This window comes from Delphinus delphis, chromosome 7 (assembly GCF_949987515.2).
Source record: "Delphinus delphis chromosome 7, mDelDel1.2, whole genome shotgun sequence".
NCBI lineage: Eukaryota > Metazoa > Chordata > Mammalia > Artiodactyla > Delphinidae > Delphinus > Delphinus delphis.
This window is the reverse complement of record NC_082689.1, coordinates 85,584,756-85,601,570: the sequence shown is the minus strand read 5'-3', so window position 1 is coordinate 85,601,570 and position 16,815 is coordinate 85,584,756. Positions and strand designations below refer to the sequence as shown.

The 16,815-nt window shown below is 39.9% G+C and overlaps 1 protein-coding gene across 9 annotated transcripts in view; it reads right to left on the bottom strand.

Moving 5' to 3' along the window:
* Nucleotides 1-16,604, bottom strand: part of GTDC1 (glycosyltransferase like domain containing 1) — a 437,175-nt gene extending 420,571 nt beyond the window's left edge. For 7 of the 9 annotated variants that reach the window (XR_009520175.1, XM_060016852.1, XM_060016862.1 and 4 more), the window contains exon 1: nt 16,536-16,589. The gene's annotated coding sequence lies outside the window, so the exon portion shown is untranslated. Of the gene's footprint in view, nt 1-16,161; nt 16,478-16,535 lie in introns of those variants that run through there. The other 2 variants (XM_060016855.1, XM_060016853.1) reach the window with 2 other exon arrangements.
* Between the last annotated feature and the right edge of the window lie 211 nt (nt 16,605-16,815).

The following is a 16,815-nucleotide window of genomic DNA, read 5'->3' as shown; positions in this document are numbered from 1 at the left end:
TAAAGACCAATCTACCCTCCTGGAAGACATAGCCAAATCCTGGACTGGAAATAAAAGGTCCTTTTGGAAAGAACAAGGGAAATATCACAGAACTAACTCTCCACTAGATTAACAATTCTTCACTTGAATGACAGTTTTAAAACTCCTCTTCTAATTTCACTTATGTATGGGAAGTGGATGCTGCAATCCTGTTCTTCTTAACTAAGCCCCACATTCCTCTTTAGAATATAAGGATGCTTACTACCCTTTATTTTCAGTGTTGGAGCTTCAGCTGAAATCCTGAAACAAAGAAGTCTTAGTCATCATCCTATCATCTTATGACAGGTGTGATTCCCCTGCATTACATGTACTGCTTACCTATAATAAGGGACCCTTCATTTTAAGCAACTCAATATGAAATAAAAATTTACCAAAGGGCTTCCCTGGTGGCGCAGTGGTTGAGAGTCCGCCTGCCGATGCAGGGGACACGGGTTCATGCCCTGGTCCGGGAAGATGCCACATGCCGCGGAGCGCCTGGACCCGTGAGCCATGGCCGCTGAGCCTGCGAATCCGGAGCCTTTGCTCCGCAATGGGAGAGGCCACAACAGTGAGAGGCCGGCATACCGCAAAAAAAAAAAAAAAAAAAATTTACCAGAAAAGGGGAGTGGGGAGCTACTGACTAAACATCAAGGGAAAGAAAAAAGGGAGATTCCTCATTTGGTCAAACAAATTTTATCTTAGTAAATTAGTATGTTATTTATACTCAAACACTTCATTTAATTATAAATACATTTAGTGAAGAGTCACTGCACAAAATGGAGAATTCCCACTTTAAAATTCAGATTAAAATATATGGTATCTACAACTAAACATTCTGTACAACAATATACAACATTATAAATCAACTACACTCCAATATAAAAACATGTTTTTAATTCTCTACAGTAAATAGTACAAGGTAATAACAAATCAACTCTATTCTACTGATATCCTTACTCTAGCACCCTTGTCAATCCAAAAAAGGAGTGCTTATCTATGATCTTATCACCTAACACATTTACCATCTCATTCTCTCTTTTGCAATCCACTCATTTCCTGATGTCTACAATAGCCTCAATATCTCCATTCACAAAGTTACCTCCCATTCGCCTCAAGGAAAAGCAGCTTTAACCAGTGACTAGGACCTTGGGGGAAAAGGAAATGGGAAAAGAATCCACCTAAATAGTCACTGCTCTACTAAAATAATCACAGGAATGTATGCCTACTACATTTTACCTTACAGTAATCTTTCTTCAGAAGTCTTTTTTGGAGTCTATAAAAGTCAGGTTCACTGTCTTTCTTATCTCCTATAAATATGACTAAAGAAGTCCTATATAAAACATAGTTCGCGGACAAAAAGATGTAATTGATGAATTCTCAAGACCCTATAAATCCCAATGTTTTGTCATCTCAAAAATCAATTCATAAGACCTCACTACATGGCAGGATGAGAGAAGATAAAACAAAATATTCTTCTGACCACTGACAGAAAACTAGTTTTAAATACCTGGATTTTTGACTTCGCTGGTGGTGCAGTGATTAAGAATCTGCCTGCCGAGCTTCCCTGGTGGCACACTGGTTGAGAGTCCGCCTGCCAATGCAGGGGACATGGGTTCGTGTAAGCCTGTGCACCACAACTACTGAGCCTGCGCTCTAGTGCCCTCTAGGCACAACTACAGAGCCCATGAGCCACACTACTGAAGCCCACGTGCCTACAGCCCGTGCTCCACAACAAGAGAAGCTACTGCAATAAGAAGCCCACACACCACAACGAAAAGCAGCCCCATCTTGCTGCAACTAAAGAAAGCCTGCAAGCAGCAACGAAGTCCCAACACAGCCAAAAATAAATTTTTAAAACTGGATTTTCTTCTTCTCCTGATTACATTCAAGTCAATTATTGGCCCAAGAACCATCTAAAAGGCTAACACAGGGCTTCCCTGGTGGCGCAGTGGTTGAGAGTCCGCCTGCCGATGCAAGGGGCACGGGTTCGTGCCCCGGCCTGGGAAGATCCCACATGCCGCGGAGCAGCTAGGCCCGTGAGCCATGGCCGCTGAGCCTGAGCGTCTGGAGCCTGTGCTCCACAACGGGAGAGGCCACAACAGTGAGAGGCCCGCATACTGGGAAAAAAAAAAAAAAAAAAAAAGACTAACACAGATGCTTGTCTGAAATAATGTTCTCAAATCCCAATAAATAGCACTTCCTTTCTGCAATTCACTACTTTTTTTCATACTCACTTCTATGAGAGGTCTTCTCAATTTCAGTAAGTACAGGTGAAATAAGAATAACTGTAACCTATCAAGCTATAGCTCTGCATCCTTCTGTATATTTTGAAAAAAGTTTAGGAAAAAATAATAATTGCAATCTACAAAGGGATCTATTTATTGTCTCCTCCCCTTTATGGAAGGTTTCCAGAAAATGACAGTGGAATTCCTGATTTGAGTGGTCTACCAATGTTAAATCCATGTATTTCTTATTGAATATATCTATAAAGTAAAAGTGTTTTGCTGCTCTATTTAAACAAACACACACACACAATCACAGTCTTTCCTAAAATGCCTTATATTTGAAAATGGGAAAGTTTTCCAAATATTAATCACAATGATCCAAAATAAAATCTGCAGGGCAGTTCAATTATGGCACAATAAATGACAGCATTTTATTTCAAAATCCTTGAGTTTTAGGATCTGAACATCTATAAGACAACTCTTTCACTCCAGATTCAAGAGTTTAAGGCATTCAAATGTTACAACACACCTGTCACTCAGCTATAGGCATTGCTTCAATGAAAAACTAGCTTAAAAACCATAAAATCAACTTCATATGACTCTGATCACTAATCTGACTTGTAAATTAGATGTGTGTAACTTCCACTATTCAGCAATCTTCAAATCTTTTCCTAGCAGGATGGCTTTTAGTTGCACTGCACTCTGACCAAAAATGTGCAATAGTAGCAGTGGCACACTGACAAACTGATTAGTATAGGCCTTAAATAAAGATTTCAAGGTAAGTCATGAGGAAATCTTTTTCTGTTTGTAGATGAGCTGTATGAACTATATAAAATGTAATCTATGTTTTACATCCTCGGCTGCCAGAGTTTTTGTTGAATGCTAGATGAAAAAAATGTTGAAGACTCACTGAGGAAAAAAATGGGATTCAACTTTGAGAGAATCCACCCACCTCATTTCCCAGCACTGCTTTCAAATCCTCTATAACTGGTATAAATAGATGTATGCCAAAAGCAGGGACTCTAACCAAATAAAACAGTGACTTGGTTCAGAGAGTACTTTGATGTTCCAGTTTTCTTGTGATTCAATAGTTCTAGAAAATACATATGTTTATTTCCAGTTAACATCTGCTTGTTAAATTTTTTTTTTTTTTTTTTTTTTGCGGTACGCGGGCCTCTCACTGTTGTGGCCTCTCCCGTTGCGGAGCACAGGCTCTGGACGCGCAGGCTCAGCAGCCATGGCTCACGGGCCCGGCCACTCCGCAGCACGTGGGATCTTCCCGGACCGGGACAAACCCGTGTCCCCTGCATCGGCAGGCGGACTCTCAACCGCTGCGCCACCAGGGAAGCCCTTGTTAAATCATTTTAAGTGAATTTATTTAATAGGTCTGAAGACATTAATTAATAGTAGTAGTTAGTATTAATTTATAATACTATGTTCTATGCACATTAGCACTGTAGAATACGATTTTCTACTTACTATTGATTTCAGTAGCCTACACAAAAGGATATTCTCCTAGAAAATTCTGGGAGCAGTAGCTTTTTACAAATAGAAGCATATTTTAAACACGCTAGGGGAGAGCAAAATTTCAAAAATCTCCCAAGCAAAAACTTCCATGTGAAATCATAGTCTTTAAATTAACGTTTTTAGGTTAATTTTTTTAGGTTAAGCAGATGTTTCTCTTTACAATATTACCCTTAGTGTAAAAAAGCCCAATACTAAAAGGTGATAACTGTAATACATTAAAATCCATCAACAGACAGGATCTTTAAAGTCTGATTACCAAAGCAATCACCATGTGTCACTATGGAATGATAATGCATTACACATTCCCCAAGTAAAGATCAAAGTTACTTGAACCACCCCTGCCAAAAAAATCATTTTTATTTAGTCATGCAGTTCTTGGAATCACAGTAGGGCTCGATGCCATATTGGTGTCACATTCTGCCAGTCATCCAAAGAATATGCCAGCCTTCTTTTTCAACTTCTCTGTCTACTAGTGCATCACTGGACCCAGCAGGCAGTTCACCCAGACAATCTCAGTAACGGATTTTGGCTCTCTGCGCATAATAGATGACAATCTTTATGAAGTATCCAGTTTGTCTTATAGCTGAGAGATCTGAACCTGCTGCAGATGTCACATCTAAATTCTTGAACGGATTTGTATCAGTGTCACCTATAAAACAAGACAGTGTCACCAACAGCATTGTCCTAGAGAACATCTGTTTCAGTAATGCTAATATGATGCTTTCTGCATCATAACTGATAGTCATTTATTTGCCTAAAACAAAGATCAGAGCCTGTGGCCCAAAACTCAGTCCATTGCCTTTTCTTACACAGCTATGATCTAAGAATGGATTTTGTATTTTTTAATGGATGAAAAGTTTTTTTAAAAGACCAATATTTTGCGACATATGAAAATTACATGAAATTCAAATTCCAGTCTCCATAAACAAAGTTTCATTGGAACATAGCTACTCATTCATTTATGGATTTTTCTACGGCTGCTTTCACACTACAATGGCAAACTTAACAGAGACCATAATCACCCATAAAGCCTAAAATATTTACTATCTGGTGCTTTAAAAAAGAAGTTTACTGAACCCTAGCCTAGAGAATATTTAGTGGGTAGGTAATATGGTGCCTAGTGTCTGTTGCATGAAGAACATGAGTGTAATGACCCAGTTGTTCCCCTGCCTTACTTCCATCCATTGGTTTAACAAATATTTCTTGGGCAGGTCTGTCACTCCACTACACACAGCTAGCTATGGTCACTCTGCTTGCCACTTTGGCTCAGCCTTGCCTCAATCCAAGGGGTCAAACAATACCCTTGAGCAGAAATAAGACAAGCTCAACTTCAGGCCAAATTCTAGTTCTCCCAAGTTGGCCTCATCTGTGTGCACAGGTTCTCCTGGTTCTTGCTTTCTGCTTTATATCCACCATTCCCCATAACAGGTTTCCTGTATGGATACCACTCTTAAAAGTCTATATTTCCTACCAGAGACCCTAAGGCAGCAGGCTGAGTCACAGCATTCTTTGACTGAACTGTGCCAGCTGATCACCAGTTCTACCCCTGCCCTAACAGCCACCCTGTAACGTGAATTTGTTTGGGGCCCTTGTGAACAGCTTGCATATTCCAACACCCTCCTGGCTTCCACTGCTCTTTCTGATTATGAATGCCCCTGGAGTTCATCATTTCCTTTTACATTCAAACCTCTGGCCTATAAATCTATGAGTTCAACCTTCCCAACTGGCTTGTTGTTCTATTTCTTGAGTTCAGTTCATATGATAACCAAACGTAAGAGCACAACACAACAAGACTCTATACATATGGATTTCCCAACCTAGGACTACCCATCCCTTACTTTTTTAGCAACTGCCGCAAAAGGGTATCTATCACCTGCAAGCAGTATCTAGAATATCCCTTCTTCTTCCCTCCACCATTGCTGGTTGACCCAAAGTTTCTACACCTGCTTCACCTGAGAGGGTTACTCACCACCCTTTCTACCCACCTGGGGTGCCTAGGATAACCTGCGTCTCTTGAGCGTTGCTTCAGAATGCCTCTCTTGCTTCTATTAAAGCTTTAGCACTCCTGTTTCTATTGTAAGCGGGAAAAGGGGGTTTCTTGCCACTGTTGGACTGCAATGGAGTAATTTATTTGGCTAGACTTCTAGGAGTCAGAATATAATTCCCCAAAGAAAGATGTTAATGATCCACAATGAGGCTCTGCCCATAGTATCAATGGCACTATGGAACCCATCTGTAATTCATATTATATTGTTGGCAAATAAGTAATTCACAAACACATTCACAAGTTGTGGACTGACCATCTAGAAAATAGCTATGAAATGTCAGGAAGACTTCACAGCAGACAGATTAGCCTAGTGTAAAGACTTCAGAGAAAATGGCAGTTTATTTTCAGCAAAGTGAATTTCACTACAACCCTTAAGTAGCCTGCCATGGTGAACAGCGCTTAAAACTACATGAATAGCTCGCAACCAAAAGAGTAGTATCAAGAATGAATCCGCTGATAAAGTGACCATTAACCATTATCTCAACTCTGGGTAGCAACAATATAGGTAGCAGCGATCTTAAATAAAAATGAAAATCTTCTTTAAAAACACACAGGAACCTTCTGCCTACTTGGAGAATGACACAGAACTCTATCCAGTAACATATCATTACAACCAGGAAAAGAAACTAGAGGTATGTAGTACATATTTCAAAGAAATACGCAAAATATTAAAACTTTAGAACTTTGTTCATTTGATGACTCTAGCCACCATTCCTTAAAGAAACAGTTCTCAAACTTCTTAGTATCAGGCCTCCTTTGTGTTCTTGAAAATTGAGGACTCCCAAGAGCTTTTGTTAATGAGTTATAATTATCAATATTTACCATATTAGGAATTAAAGGCGAAAATGTTAACTATTTTTTAAATTTTTTTAAAGCGTGATTTATAATTTAATTTAAAAATTGATATGAGATGCAACACAATTGAGCTGATTCTCCCATCCATGGGACATTTAGGTTGTTTCCAATTTTTCACTATTATAAAATGATGTCATAGATCTATAAACATTAACATGAAAAAAGATTTGCTCTATAGTGTTAACAGGGGGAAAAACTCAGGTTATAAAATGGCATTTAGTTTGCTATCTTTTTTTGGTGAAAAAAATATGCAACTTTGAACAGATGTTTATTAAAGCACTTGTTTCAGTGAATTGTTAGTATCTGAAAATGAAGACATCTATCTCCCTACCTACACTGAGTTCCTGCACGTGGAAACTGCTTATTCACATACACTCTGCAAGTATTTGTTGAATGAAATAGAATAGTTTCCATTTCTAGAATGTGCAAGACAATGATTAAGTTCCAGTTTTGTGACAAAATATGTTCTGCTTTCCTGATTCATTTAAAATTTTTAATGACATTTAGTATGAGAATATATTTTATGAAAAATTACTTTATTATACAAAAAAAGCTTAGCGATAAAAATAATACTGTTTTACAACTTTTGCAAATTTCTTTCATGTCTAACTTAATAGATGACAGCTGGATTCTCATATCTGCTTCTACATTCAATTTGTTGTGATACATTGTTTTGATTGAACTACATGAAAAAAAATAGCCCCACACATATATGCAGTGAGAAGAAATAAAGTATATGTTAATATTAATATCATTTTCAGATAACTGTGGATGTTCTTCTTTGATACTACACCAAAACTTGACAAGTAGGAGTTTTCGGTTAGCTGTAATATGAAATCTAATATCACATAAGCTTTTTGTATTCTGTTACTTGCTTTCTATAAGGGCCTTTTACCATAACATTGTAACACTGATCACTTTGAAAATATTCATTCATTGAGTTATATAAATATTGAAAATCTTGACATAATTAATACCATAGCAAAAACTCACATTCATAATATCACCACCCATCCCATCAGAAAACTCTTTAAGTACTGGGAAGCTGACAAGAGCACAGCAGTTGACTTAGGTTTTCCAAAATTTTAATTTTCACTAGCAAGCTCAAATTTTATCATCAGCAACAAATATTGTCTATTGTTTTGCCATGAAGTGACAAGTCTCACTGTGTTCGTTTTCAAGAATATCACTGCCAAATACCTAAGTCTAAATAATCCTAGTTTGTCTGGTAGTCATTCTTTCAAGTAAAAATGATGTTTCATGCAAAATACGGCTAGCTCAGCTCACAACTCAAAAGAACACGTAAGGGTTTTCCTTGAGACAAACAATGTACTCTGGATATGTAGCAGAAGTGCCTTCTGCATATTTCCTACCTCATCACATAGAATATTAAAACAATGCATTCAAGGATCAAGATTTAATAAAACTAATAATTTTTACTGCTTCATTAAGGACACTCAAGTAAAACTGGCTTTTTGAGTTTTTGTTTGTTTTTTTTTTTACAGTGAATGCGTGGTAGTGAAGAATACAATGATTACTAGTACACCCTGGTGCCACTGCCATTTAATATCTACTAAGATACCCACAGTTTTACCCACTATTCCTTTAGTATCAGCAAGGCAAATGTAAAAACAGTGGAAAAGGCAAACAGTATTACTATAAAAATAGTTTTAACCTAATGGACGCCCTGAAAGGGTCTCAGTGACCCCAAAAGGCCTGTATATCACAACTTCAGAACTACTGCTGTCTTAAGGAAACACTGAAAGCTAATGAATGATAACTTGCCATCCCCAAATCCATAGTAAATATCCCCCAACATAAAAAATATATTAAGTATCTGTATGAATTCTTTCATTTTGACTCAAAATTGGTCCAATTTGTTCTGAAACTGAATTAATAATAATATAAATAACAGTAGCAATTAACTCTTTTTTTTTTTTTTTTTTTTTGCGGTATGCAGGCCTCTTACTGTTGTGGCCTCTCCCTTTGCAAAGCACAGGCTCCAGACGCGCAGGCTCAGCAGCCACGGCTCACGGGCCCAGCCGCTCCGCGGCACGTGGAATCTTCCCGGACCGTGGCACAAACCCGCGTCCCCTGCATCGGCAGGCGGACTCGCAACCACTGCGCCACCAGGGAAGCCCAGCAATTAACATTTAATGAGTTCTTACATGTATTATCTCATTTAATACTCATAATAACTCTATTAATTTTCCCACATATTCATGTTACAGATGAGGAAGCTTCTTTACTTCAGAGAAGTAAAGCCACTTTTCCAGTCATAATAAAAATTATCAGTATTATGGATTCCAGCTTTACTCAATATTTTACGTACCTGATCTCTTAAGTCTTAACAACCTTTTTATTATCCTTTTTTCCCTTTTTAACTCTTTAAACTTTAATACCCATTTTACAGATGAAAAGTTTTAATCAAAAAAGTAAAGAACCCTGCCCAAGGTTACTCAAATGTTAGATCTATATTCAAATCCAAGTCTGTCTTACTCCAGCAAGTACACTCCACATTCTGCTTCCCTATCCCACATATCGGTATATCCTTTGTATATAAATAGATTGTTGCAAAAGTCTTATGTACTTTCAAAAGAGAAAGAGAAAAACAAATATCGTATATTAGCGCATACATGTGGAATCTAGAAAAACGGTATAGATAAACTGGTTTGCAAGGCAGAAATAGAGACACAGATGTACAGAACAAATAAGAGGGGGAAGGCCAGGGAGGGGGGCGGTTATGAATTGGGAGATTGGGATTGACGTATATACACTAATATATATAAAATAGATAACTAATAAGAACCTGCTGTATAGCACAGGGAACTCTACTTCACTTTTTGGTACAGTAGAAACTAACACAACATTGTAAAACAACTCTACCCCAATAAAAAATAATAAAAAATAAAGACATAAAAATAAATAAATAAAACATATAATAGCAAAGCAGTTATAGGAATAAAAGAAAAACAAAGTCAACTGTGCAAGACCTCTATTTGGAATAATTCTTGCTTACTTGACTATCTCTGTTATCAAATGGAACAAAATCTACTTTTTTTTTAAAATCGTGTATGATCCAGATAGTTCATTAATTCACATTATTGAACACTTATCTGCACATGACAACAAATCAATACAGCTAAGATTACTCTTTAAAAAAAAACTCAATACACTAAGCTGATATTATTCCTATATTACATATGAGGAAACTGAAACCCAGAGAAGTAACTAACTTCCCCCAAAGACATGCTGTTCATAAATGGTACAGAGTCAAAATCAGTTTGGACTGACCCTGAAGCCTAAACTCTTCAATCATATTGCCTGCATGTATTTAAGAAGGTCTCAGGCAATGAACTAGAAATTGCTCACAAGGTCTGTATACAGAGCTTGCTGATAATCATATCCACTCTACCCAAGGCAATCATGATATGAACCGTCTTGTATCTCAAAGACCAAGAGGTGAAAAGGAAGCTGGTGATGCTGAAAATAAAGAGCCATGTTCTGAGGTGGTTTAAGTAAAGCATCTATAGGTAATGCTGAAGAAAGAAGTAAAATTCACTTACAGAGGTGTCAGATAGCACACACCTCTGCTGCTAAGATGAGCTTACCTCTGTTTAAACAAAACATACCAAAAAAACCAAAGCCTAGAGGAAAATGTCACCACAGCTACACAGACTATCTACAGATTGCACAATAACTTTCAGATGCCAGGAGCCCAGGAATGCTGCAAACCTTAGTAAATGGCAGCAGAAATCATTTTCCTAAAACACTCTAATCAATCACAAAAATTTTCATTTCAAGTTAGGATTTGCAAAGGTCAGGGGTTATGCCCCAATGCTTGTTTCTATTTCAAGGGCTTACAGTGCAAACTGCTGCTTAAATATTAAAGCCCAAGGGGGACAGGAAAAGAATCAAGGTTTTATCCAGCTCAATTCACCCTCCACAACTTGTTGCAACAACTTGCAGGAAAACATCTTGAGACTGGACAGAGGAGTGTGGCTTTAATTTCAAATCAAGTGTATTCTCAAGGAGTCCCCAAACACATTTGACGTTTGACAGGAAGGTGACAAAATGGGAGGCTGTGGTGTACCTCCTAAAAGGGCAGGCAGTACAGGCGAGAGATGAGCAATTATACTTGTCACAGAATACGATATTCTGGATTCCCTCTGTGGCAAAAGAAAAAAAAAATTATAGAGCAAACTTTACCTCCTCCGTCAATGATTCCCAGCATGATCAAAAAGAATCAGAATCTAGTAAGGTAAAACCAGCTGACAGATACATAGAAAAAATAAAAATCAAGATTGAGGTCATGGTCCTTGACATGCACCATTTACACTAAGGATTCCCCCACTTATCTGAATTAATTTCACATACCTCATCTCATTCAGATAATTGAAGTTTTCCTCTTAGAGTTGTAAAGTGTTTACCTCAACATAATTAGTAAACTATCCACTTAAAAATTCCACTACAAAAATTACCACCCCCTCCTCTCTACACATAAATGTATACTCCACTATCCTTTAAAGTATGAGATTTTGGCCTTCATGGGGAATGCAGTTCAACAGTCCTCTTTAAAAAATTAGCACAAGAAATTCTACACGAAAAGTTATGGTCATTACTTTTTTAATAAGTGTCTGCATTACTTGTTAAAGACATGGTAATTTGGGTATTCAATACATGACTACTGTTCTGAAACCAAATTAAAGGTTTAGACTACTAAAGAGTTTGATGACTTGCTTCAATACAATAACTGGGATTGTATGGAGAACAAAATCAAAGAGGTCTCTCTTTTTTTATGAGCAGGCATTTAAGGGCCTCTTAATGAGAATTTACTCTTTAGTATATAATTACTAATGCACAAAAATAGGGCCATTAGGGCTTCCCTGGTGGCGCAGTGATTGAGAGTCCGCCTGTCCATGCAGGAGACACGGGTTTGTGCCCCGGTCCGGGAAGATCCCACATGCCGCGGAGCGGCTGTGCCCATGAGCCACGGCCACTGAGCCTGTGCGTCCAAAGCCTGTGCTCGGCAACGGGAGAGGCCGCAACAGTGAGGGGCCCGCGTACCGCAAAAAAAAAAAAAAATAGGGCCATTAAATTCACTTCTTTATAGTGCCATGAAACTTCTATTTGTAAGAAATATAAAATAATATACATTTAATCAAACTCCAGAAAAACAGAAATGTGCAACACCTAACAATACATGGTGAAAATTATATACATTTTCTTCTTAAATAAACTCCCTGCAAGATGACTAATGATGCTATTTTGTATGTGGATATGCTTGTAATTTAAAATATACAGACTCCCTAGTACTTATGATGGCAATGAAATGTCTGAACTTCTTGTATGAATTCTCAATTTCTATATGAAAATTGGTTTCCCATACTGATAACATACTATTGATTATATCCAATCAATATTTATTTATCACCTGTTATGTGCCAGGTACTGTACTAAGTGCTGAGGACACCAACAGGAACAGCACAAATTCGGTCCCAACACTCTGGGTACACACAGTCTAGAAAGAAAGACAGATAACGAACAAATGTGCTATGGGAAAGTATAACAGATACTTGGTCAAATGAAAGCTCAAAACTGAGAGAAAACCTGGTTAGAAAATCAAACACCTGAAAATAATTAGTTACCACTGAAACTGGATAGAAATCACCCAGTAAGTAACTCAGCTACAAAGGCAGAGAACCAAGAGCAGGGTAGTCAGGAAGGGGATCTACATAATGACTGGATGACCAGGGTGTCCTAGCGTCAGATGCAAATGAAAGTTGACCCTCAAAAAAAGCTGAAATTATAACAGCCAAAGAGCCCAGCTCTCAGCTGTCCTGTCCTCAGTACCTAAGAAGTCAATCCAGTGAGTGTGAGTCTGAGAAGCAGTATCAAGGTATCTTGACTCTGCTAGTTCTGCCCCAGTTGAAATAGGACCCCAACCGTCCACCATGGACAAGACCAGGTCCAAGTTCCCTGAAGGAAGAGAGGATGGCGAGGAGAGGAAGAGCTCTGGAGCAGGCTCAAGACAAGGTTCCAGGTCCACAAGGGATTTGGAATACAAAAAGGAATAATAAAAGAAATATATCAACTCTATGGATTATTTTATGCTAAAGAAATACTGCAGAACTGCTTCACTTTTAAAAATAAGTACTCAAAAAAATTGTAATCTTGAGTTTAAATGACTTAAGTGTGACCTTCAAGTGTGGGAGAAAACGACTAGACAGTCTCACTAATTCTTATCAATTGTCTGATTCTATAAACTAATTCCATCTAAATCTATATTAATATATTCTAGATGCTTCACACATACTTCCCTAAAATGTTTATGCCATATATTTCAAAACTCCTGATGAGTGAAAGCATTTTTCAAAATGAGAATCTCATTTTGAAACTCAAAGTGAGTACCTGCCAAGGATATAGTAAGACACCAAACCTCTGTGAGCAATGGATCCTGAGGGCACCAGAATAATTCCAGATCCCACCTCCTGAAGAGGCTGGGGATCTTAAGGTATTTTCAGTCTTAAAAATCAATTCAAGAAGTGGGTGGAAAAGACAGAACAGGCAGTGGGTGGGCCAGGTAGCCTGGGACTGACACAGGAACCAGCAATGATAGATATGAAATTATTTGCCCCCTACAAATTAAGCACTATCATACTGTACTGTACAATTGTTTTCAGTAATAGTGTCATGAGGGGAAAAAAAAATGCACGTAGTCCAAAGATGATGTCCCTATGAAAACTATTATTCATATAACTCAACATACTCAAATAGGAATCACACTATGGAAATGGCCCTGCATTTGCCCAAACATTACTTGCCAAGGCTATTCAAAGGGTGGAGTGGTGGTACTTTCCAAAAGAAATGCTTGAAAAATTTCCTCAGTAATTTTTTTTTTAATAAACAAAGCACACTATAATAATCTATTAAAGAAAGAATATAAGCCTAAGGGAAAAAGAAAATACAGTAAGGTTTGTTTGGTTTGGGGTTTGTTTGTTTGTTTTCATTATCACCACCATGAAGCACAAGGCATCAGCCAGAAACTGTGTAAAATATCATTTCAGGACAGCTTTTTACCACAGGAGTCTGAACTCCGTAAGTCATGCTGCTTCCAGAAGTCTATGTACTGAAAAATATATCTTTATAAAGTGAAACCAAGGCCTTAAAACGTGGCGTACAGTAACAATTAGGGTCATTCAATTCACAATTCTCAAACTTTGCTCCAGTGGAAAATTTGTATTATTTTAGCTCAACTGAGGTGTCCTATCAAAAAATTTAAATAATGGTGTCCTTTTCCAATTTCACAGTGGGTAATGTACATTAAAGAACAAAATTCTCAATGTTAACCTCTTGCCTCAATTTATCTAAAATATTAGATACCTGCTACCTCTTTCAATATTGGAATTCAGCCTAACAGAGTATCTATTCAACACAAAAATGTAAATGAGGTATTTCAAGTTTATAATATCATGATTCATGACTTCCAAGCACTCTGCTACCTTCTTAAATTTGATTAAGCCCAACAAAACCACAAGCATTACAAAGTACACTTCGCTTGACATGAAGCATACAAAGATGAATAAAACACAGCCCACCTTACATGAAGCCACACCAGGGAAAATGCACACAAGCCAAAAAGTATCTACTAAACACCTGCAGTAAACACTGGAGTGGGAGATGCAAAGAATTCACCCTACCCCAGCAAGGACCTGGGGACTTCTGCATTGAGGACCACTACCAAAAGGGAGCTGAGGATGCTGGAATTCGATGACTCCATGTGTTACAGGACCTTTCTTCCTAATTAATATCAAGGTTACATACACCATAACCCTAGGACTCTTGCAATGCCAACCTGCTGGAATTGACACAGACTATCTGAATCAAGAATATGAATAAACATTCTCGAAGTGAAAATAGTTACTAAATTCAAACAAACTGGAAAGTACTGTTTCAATTGATGAAATGTAAAGATTGCCTAAATATAATCTGTATCATTTGATCTAATGACTCCAAATCACAAACTAAGGCATATACTCAAAACACCGGGCAAAAAATTCAACGTTAGTAATAACTTGGCTTTTTGTTTTTAAGACATCAAAATCAAAACAAATTTTGGTACAAAAATATCCATTGGGGAGGTATGAATGATCTACCTAGGTGTTCGATTAAGTCAACTAGTTCTATTCAGTTCATGTTAAATCTCTTCAGGAAACTTGGATTACTTTTACTCTGCAAAATTATAGGGTTGCAATAAATTAATTATTAATAATAATTAATAGTTAACTGCTGAATTTCCTCACAAACAGAAAATTCTGTACTTCTGCAGTCTGTCAGATTAAGTTGTCAACACGGTTTCAAAACAGGAGTAAAAAAGCCTTCTTAACTTCTCAAATTGGTAATGCTATAAAATTCAGTTTCCTACCTTATCTCAGTATCACGGTTCACATTTTACCTACCCAGTTTTCAAGTTCGTCAAAGAAACTTTCATGATTCAAAGGGTACTCTTCCCACCTCCCAATACTAAAACTGTTTCTTAAATACAAGATCCTAAGGAAAATATATAATGAAAGGCAGTGAGAAATGTGAATCTATTCCACATCAAACCTGGAATGCACTAATTAAAATTCAATATTGCACTTGGTACGTGGGCTCCTACATGAAACTCCTGCCATGTTCTAGCTTAAGGTTAAACAGGTTAATAGAATCCAATAAAATGGCTCTATTGAATTATACTGGATTTCTTTTCAACAGCTCCTTTACCTGACCATTCTGTTGAACTTTAAAATCAACTTCAGGGGTAGCACCCAATAACCAAGGAGAGCCACGGCTCACGGGGGCTGCATTCTGCAACCCACCTGGTGTGGAAAATCACCGTCAACGCACGTTTTCCATTTCAAACTGTGATACAGGTGGAGGAAAAAGTGTAAAGCCTTCTCTTTGAACCTCCCATCACACTGCCTCCAAGCGCTAACTTAAGAATTATCTCAAAGACAATGTAATGCAGTACAGTTCTCAGAAAACTCTAGAAGTTGCCTTTGCCAGAGAGGAGAGACCAAAAAAAAAAAAAAGAACTCCCTCTAGACTAAAGGTTAAATTAACGTAGTACTGCAACCTCGCTGCTGGGTACACGGCTGCATTTACAGGTCAAATTCAGAGACCCTTTCCCCCGCCCGAACAGACTGCCTGGGTCCCGATTAAAATAAGTATATGCGGGATCTTCAGAGGAGGGAAGGGGGCGGGGAGAGCGCAGAGTGAGCGAGGTCTTTAGCCTCCGCTAAGGGGCTGCTGAGGTCAGGAGAGTTAGGGCGATAATGGGGCCACGCGCAAAGGGTCCTTCAGGAAGACCTGGCGGCGCGCGGCGCGAGGGACCACTGGCCCGGCAGTCTCGTGGTCGGCAAGGCGGCCCCTCCGCTCCTCGGGCCAAGGCCGGGAGCCCGGCCCCACCTCCTCCCCGCGAGAAGGCGACGCGCCCCCAGCCACCCTCACCGGCCGCGCGACGAGGCGGCTGCGGCGCGCTGGCTGCGGGAAGCCGGCCCGCAAGGCGCGCAGAACCCAAGAAAAGAAGGTCAGAAAATGGCCAGCGCGTATCAGGAATGAGACACAGCAGCCGGGGTGCCCAGCTCAGGGCGCGGGGCGGACGGCGGCGCCGCGAACGCAGCGCGTGCGTCCGGGAAGCGCGCCGCCCGCGCGGCCCTCAGCTCCGCCCCCCGGCTCCCCGCGCCGCCGCCGCCGCCGCCGCCGCAGCCCCTCTGGGAACTCCAAGCCGCGCGGCCCCGCGAGGCGGGCGCCAAGGAGGGGAGGGGCCGCGCTCCCCGCCTCCCCGCCGGTCCGCGCGGCTCCCCAGCCCGGAGCCTACTCACCTCCTCCTCCTCCTCCTCCTAGTCTCTCCCTCCTGGCCACCAGCGCGGCCCAGCCGGCGACGCGCTGACGCCGTGCCCCTCCCCCGCGGCCGCCGCCGCCGCCGCCGCCGCCCCGCCCGGCCCGCGGCCGCAGCGGCCTCGGGACGCGTCAGGCGTAGGCCCCGCCTCCCGGCCCGCCCACGCGCTCACCACTCCGCCCCCTGCGCGGCCAGGTTGTTGCGGGTCTCTGACTCAGCAGGCGCTCCCGCCTTCGCGAGCCGCGAGACCTCCGCTCACAACC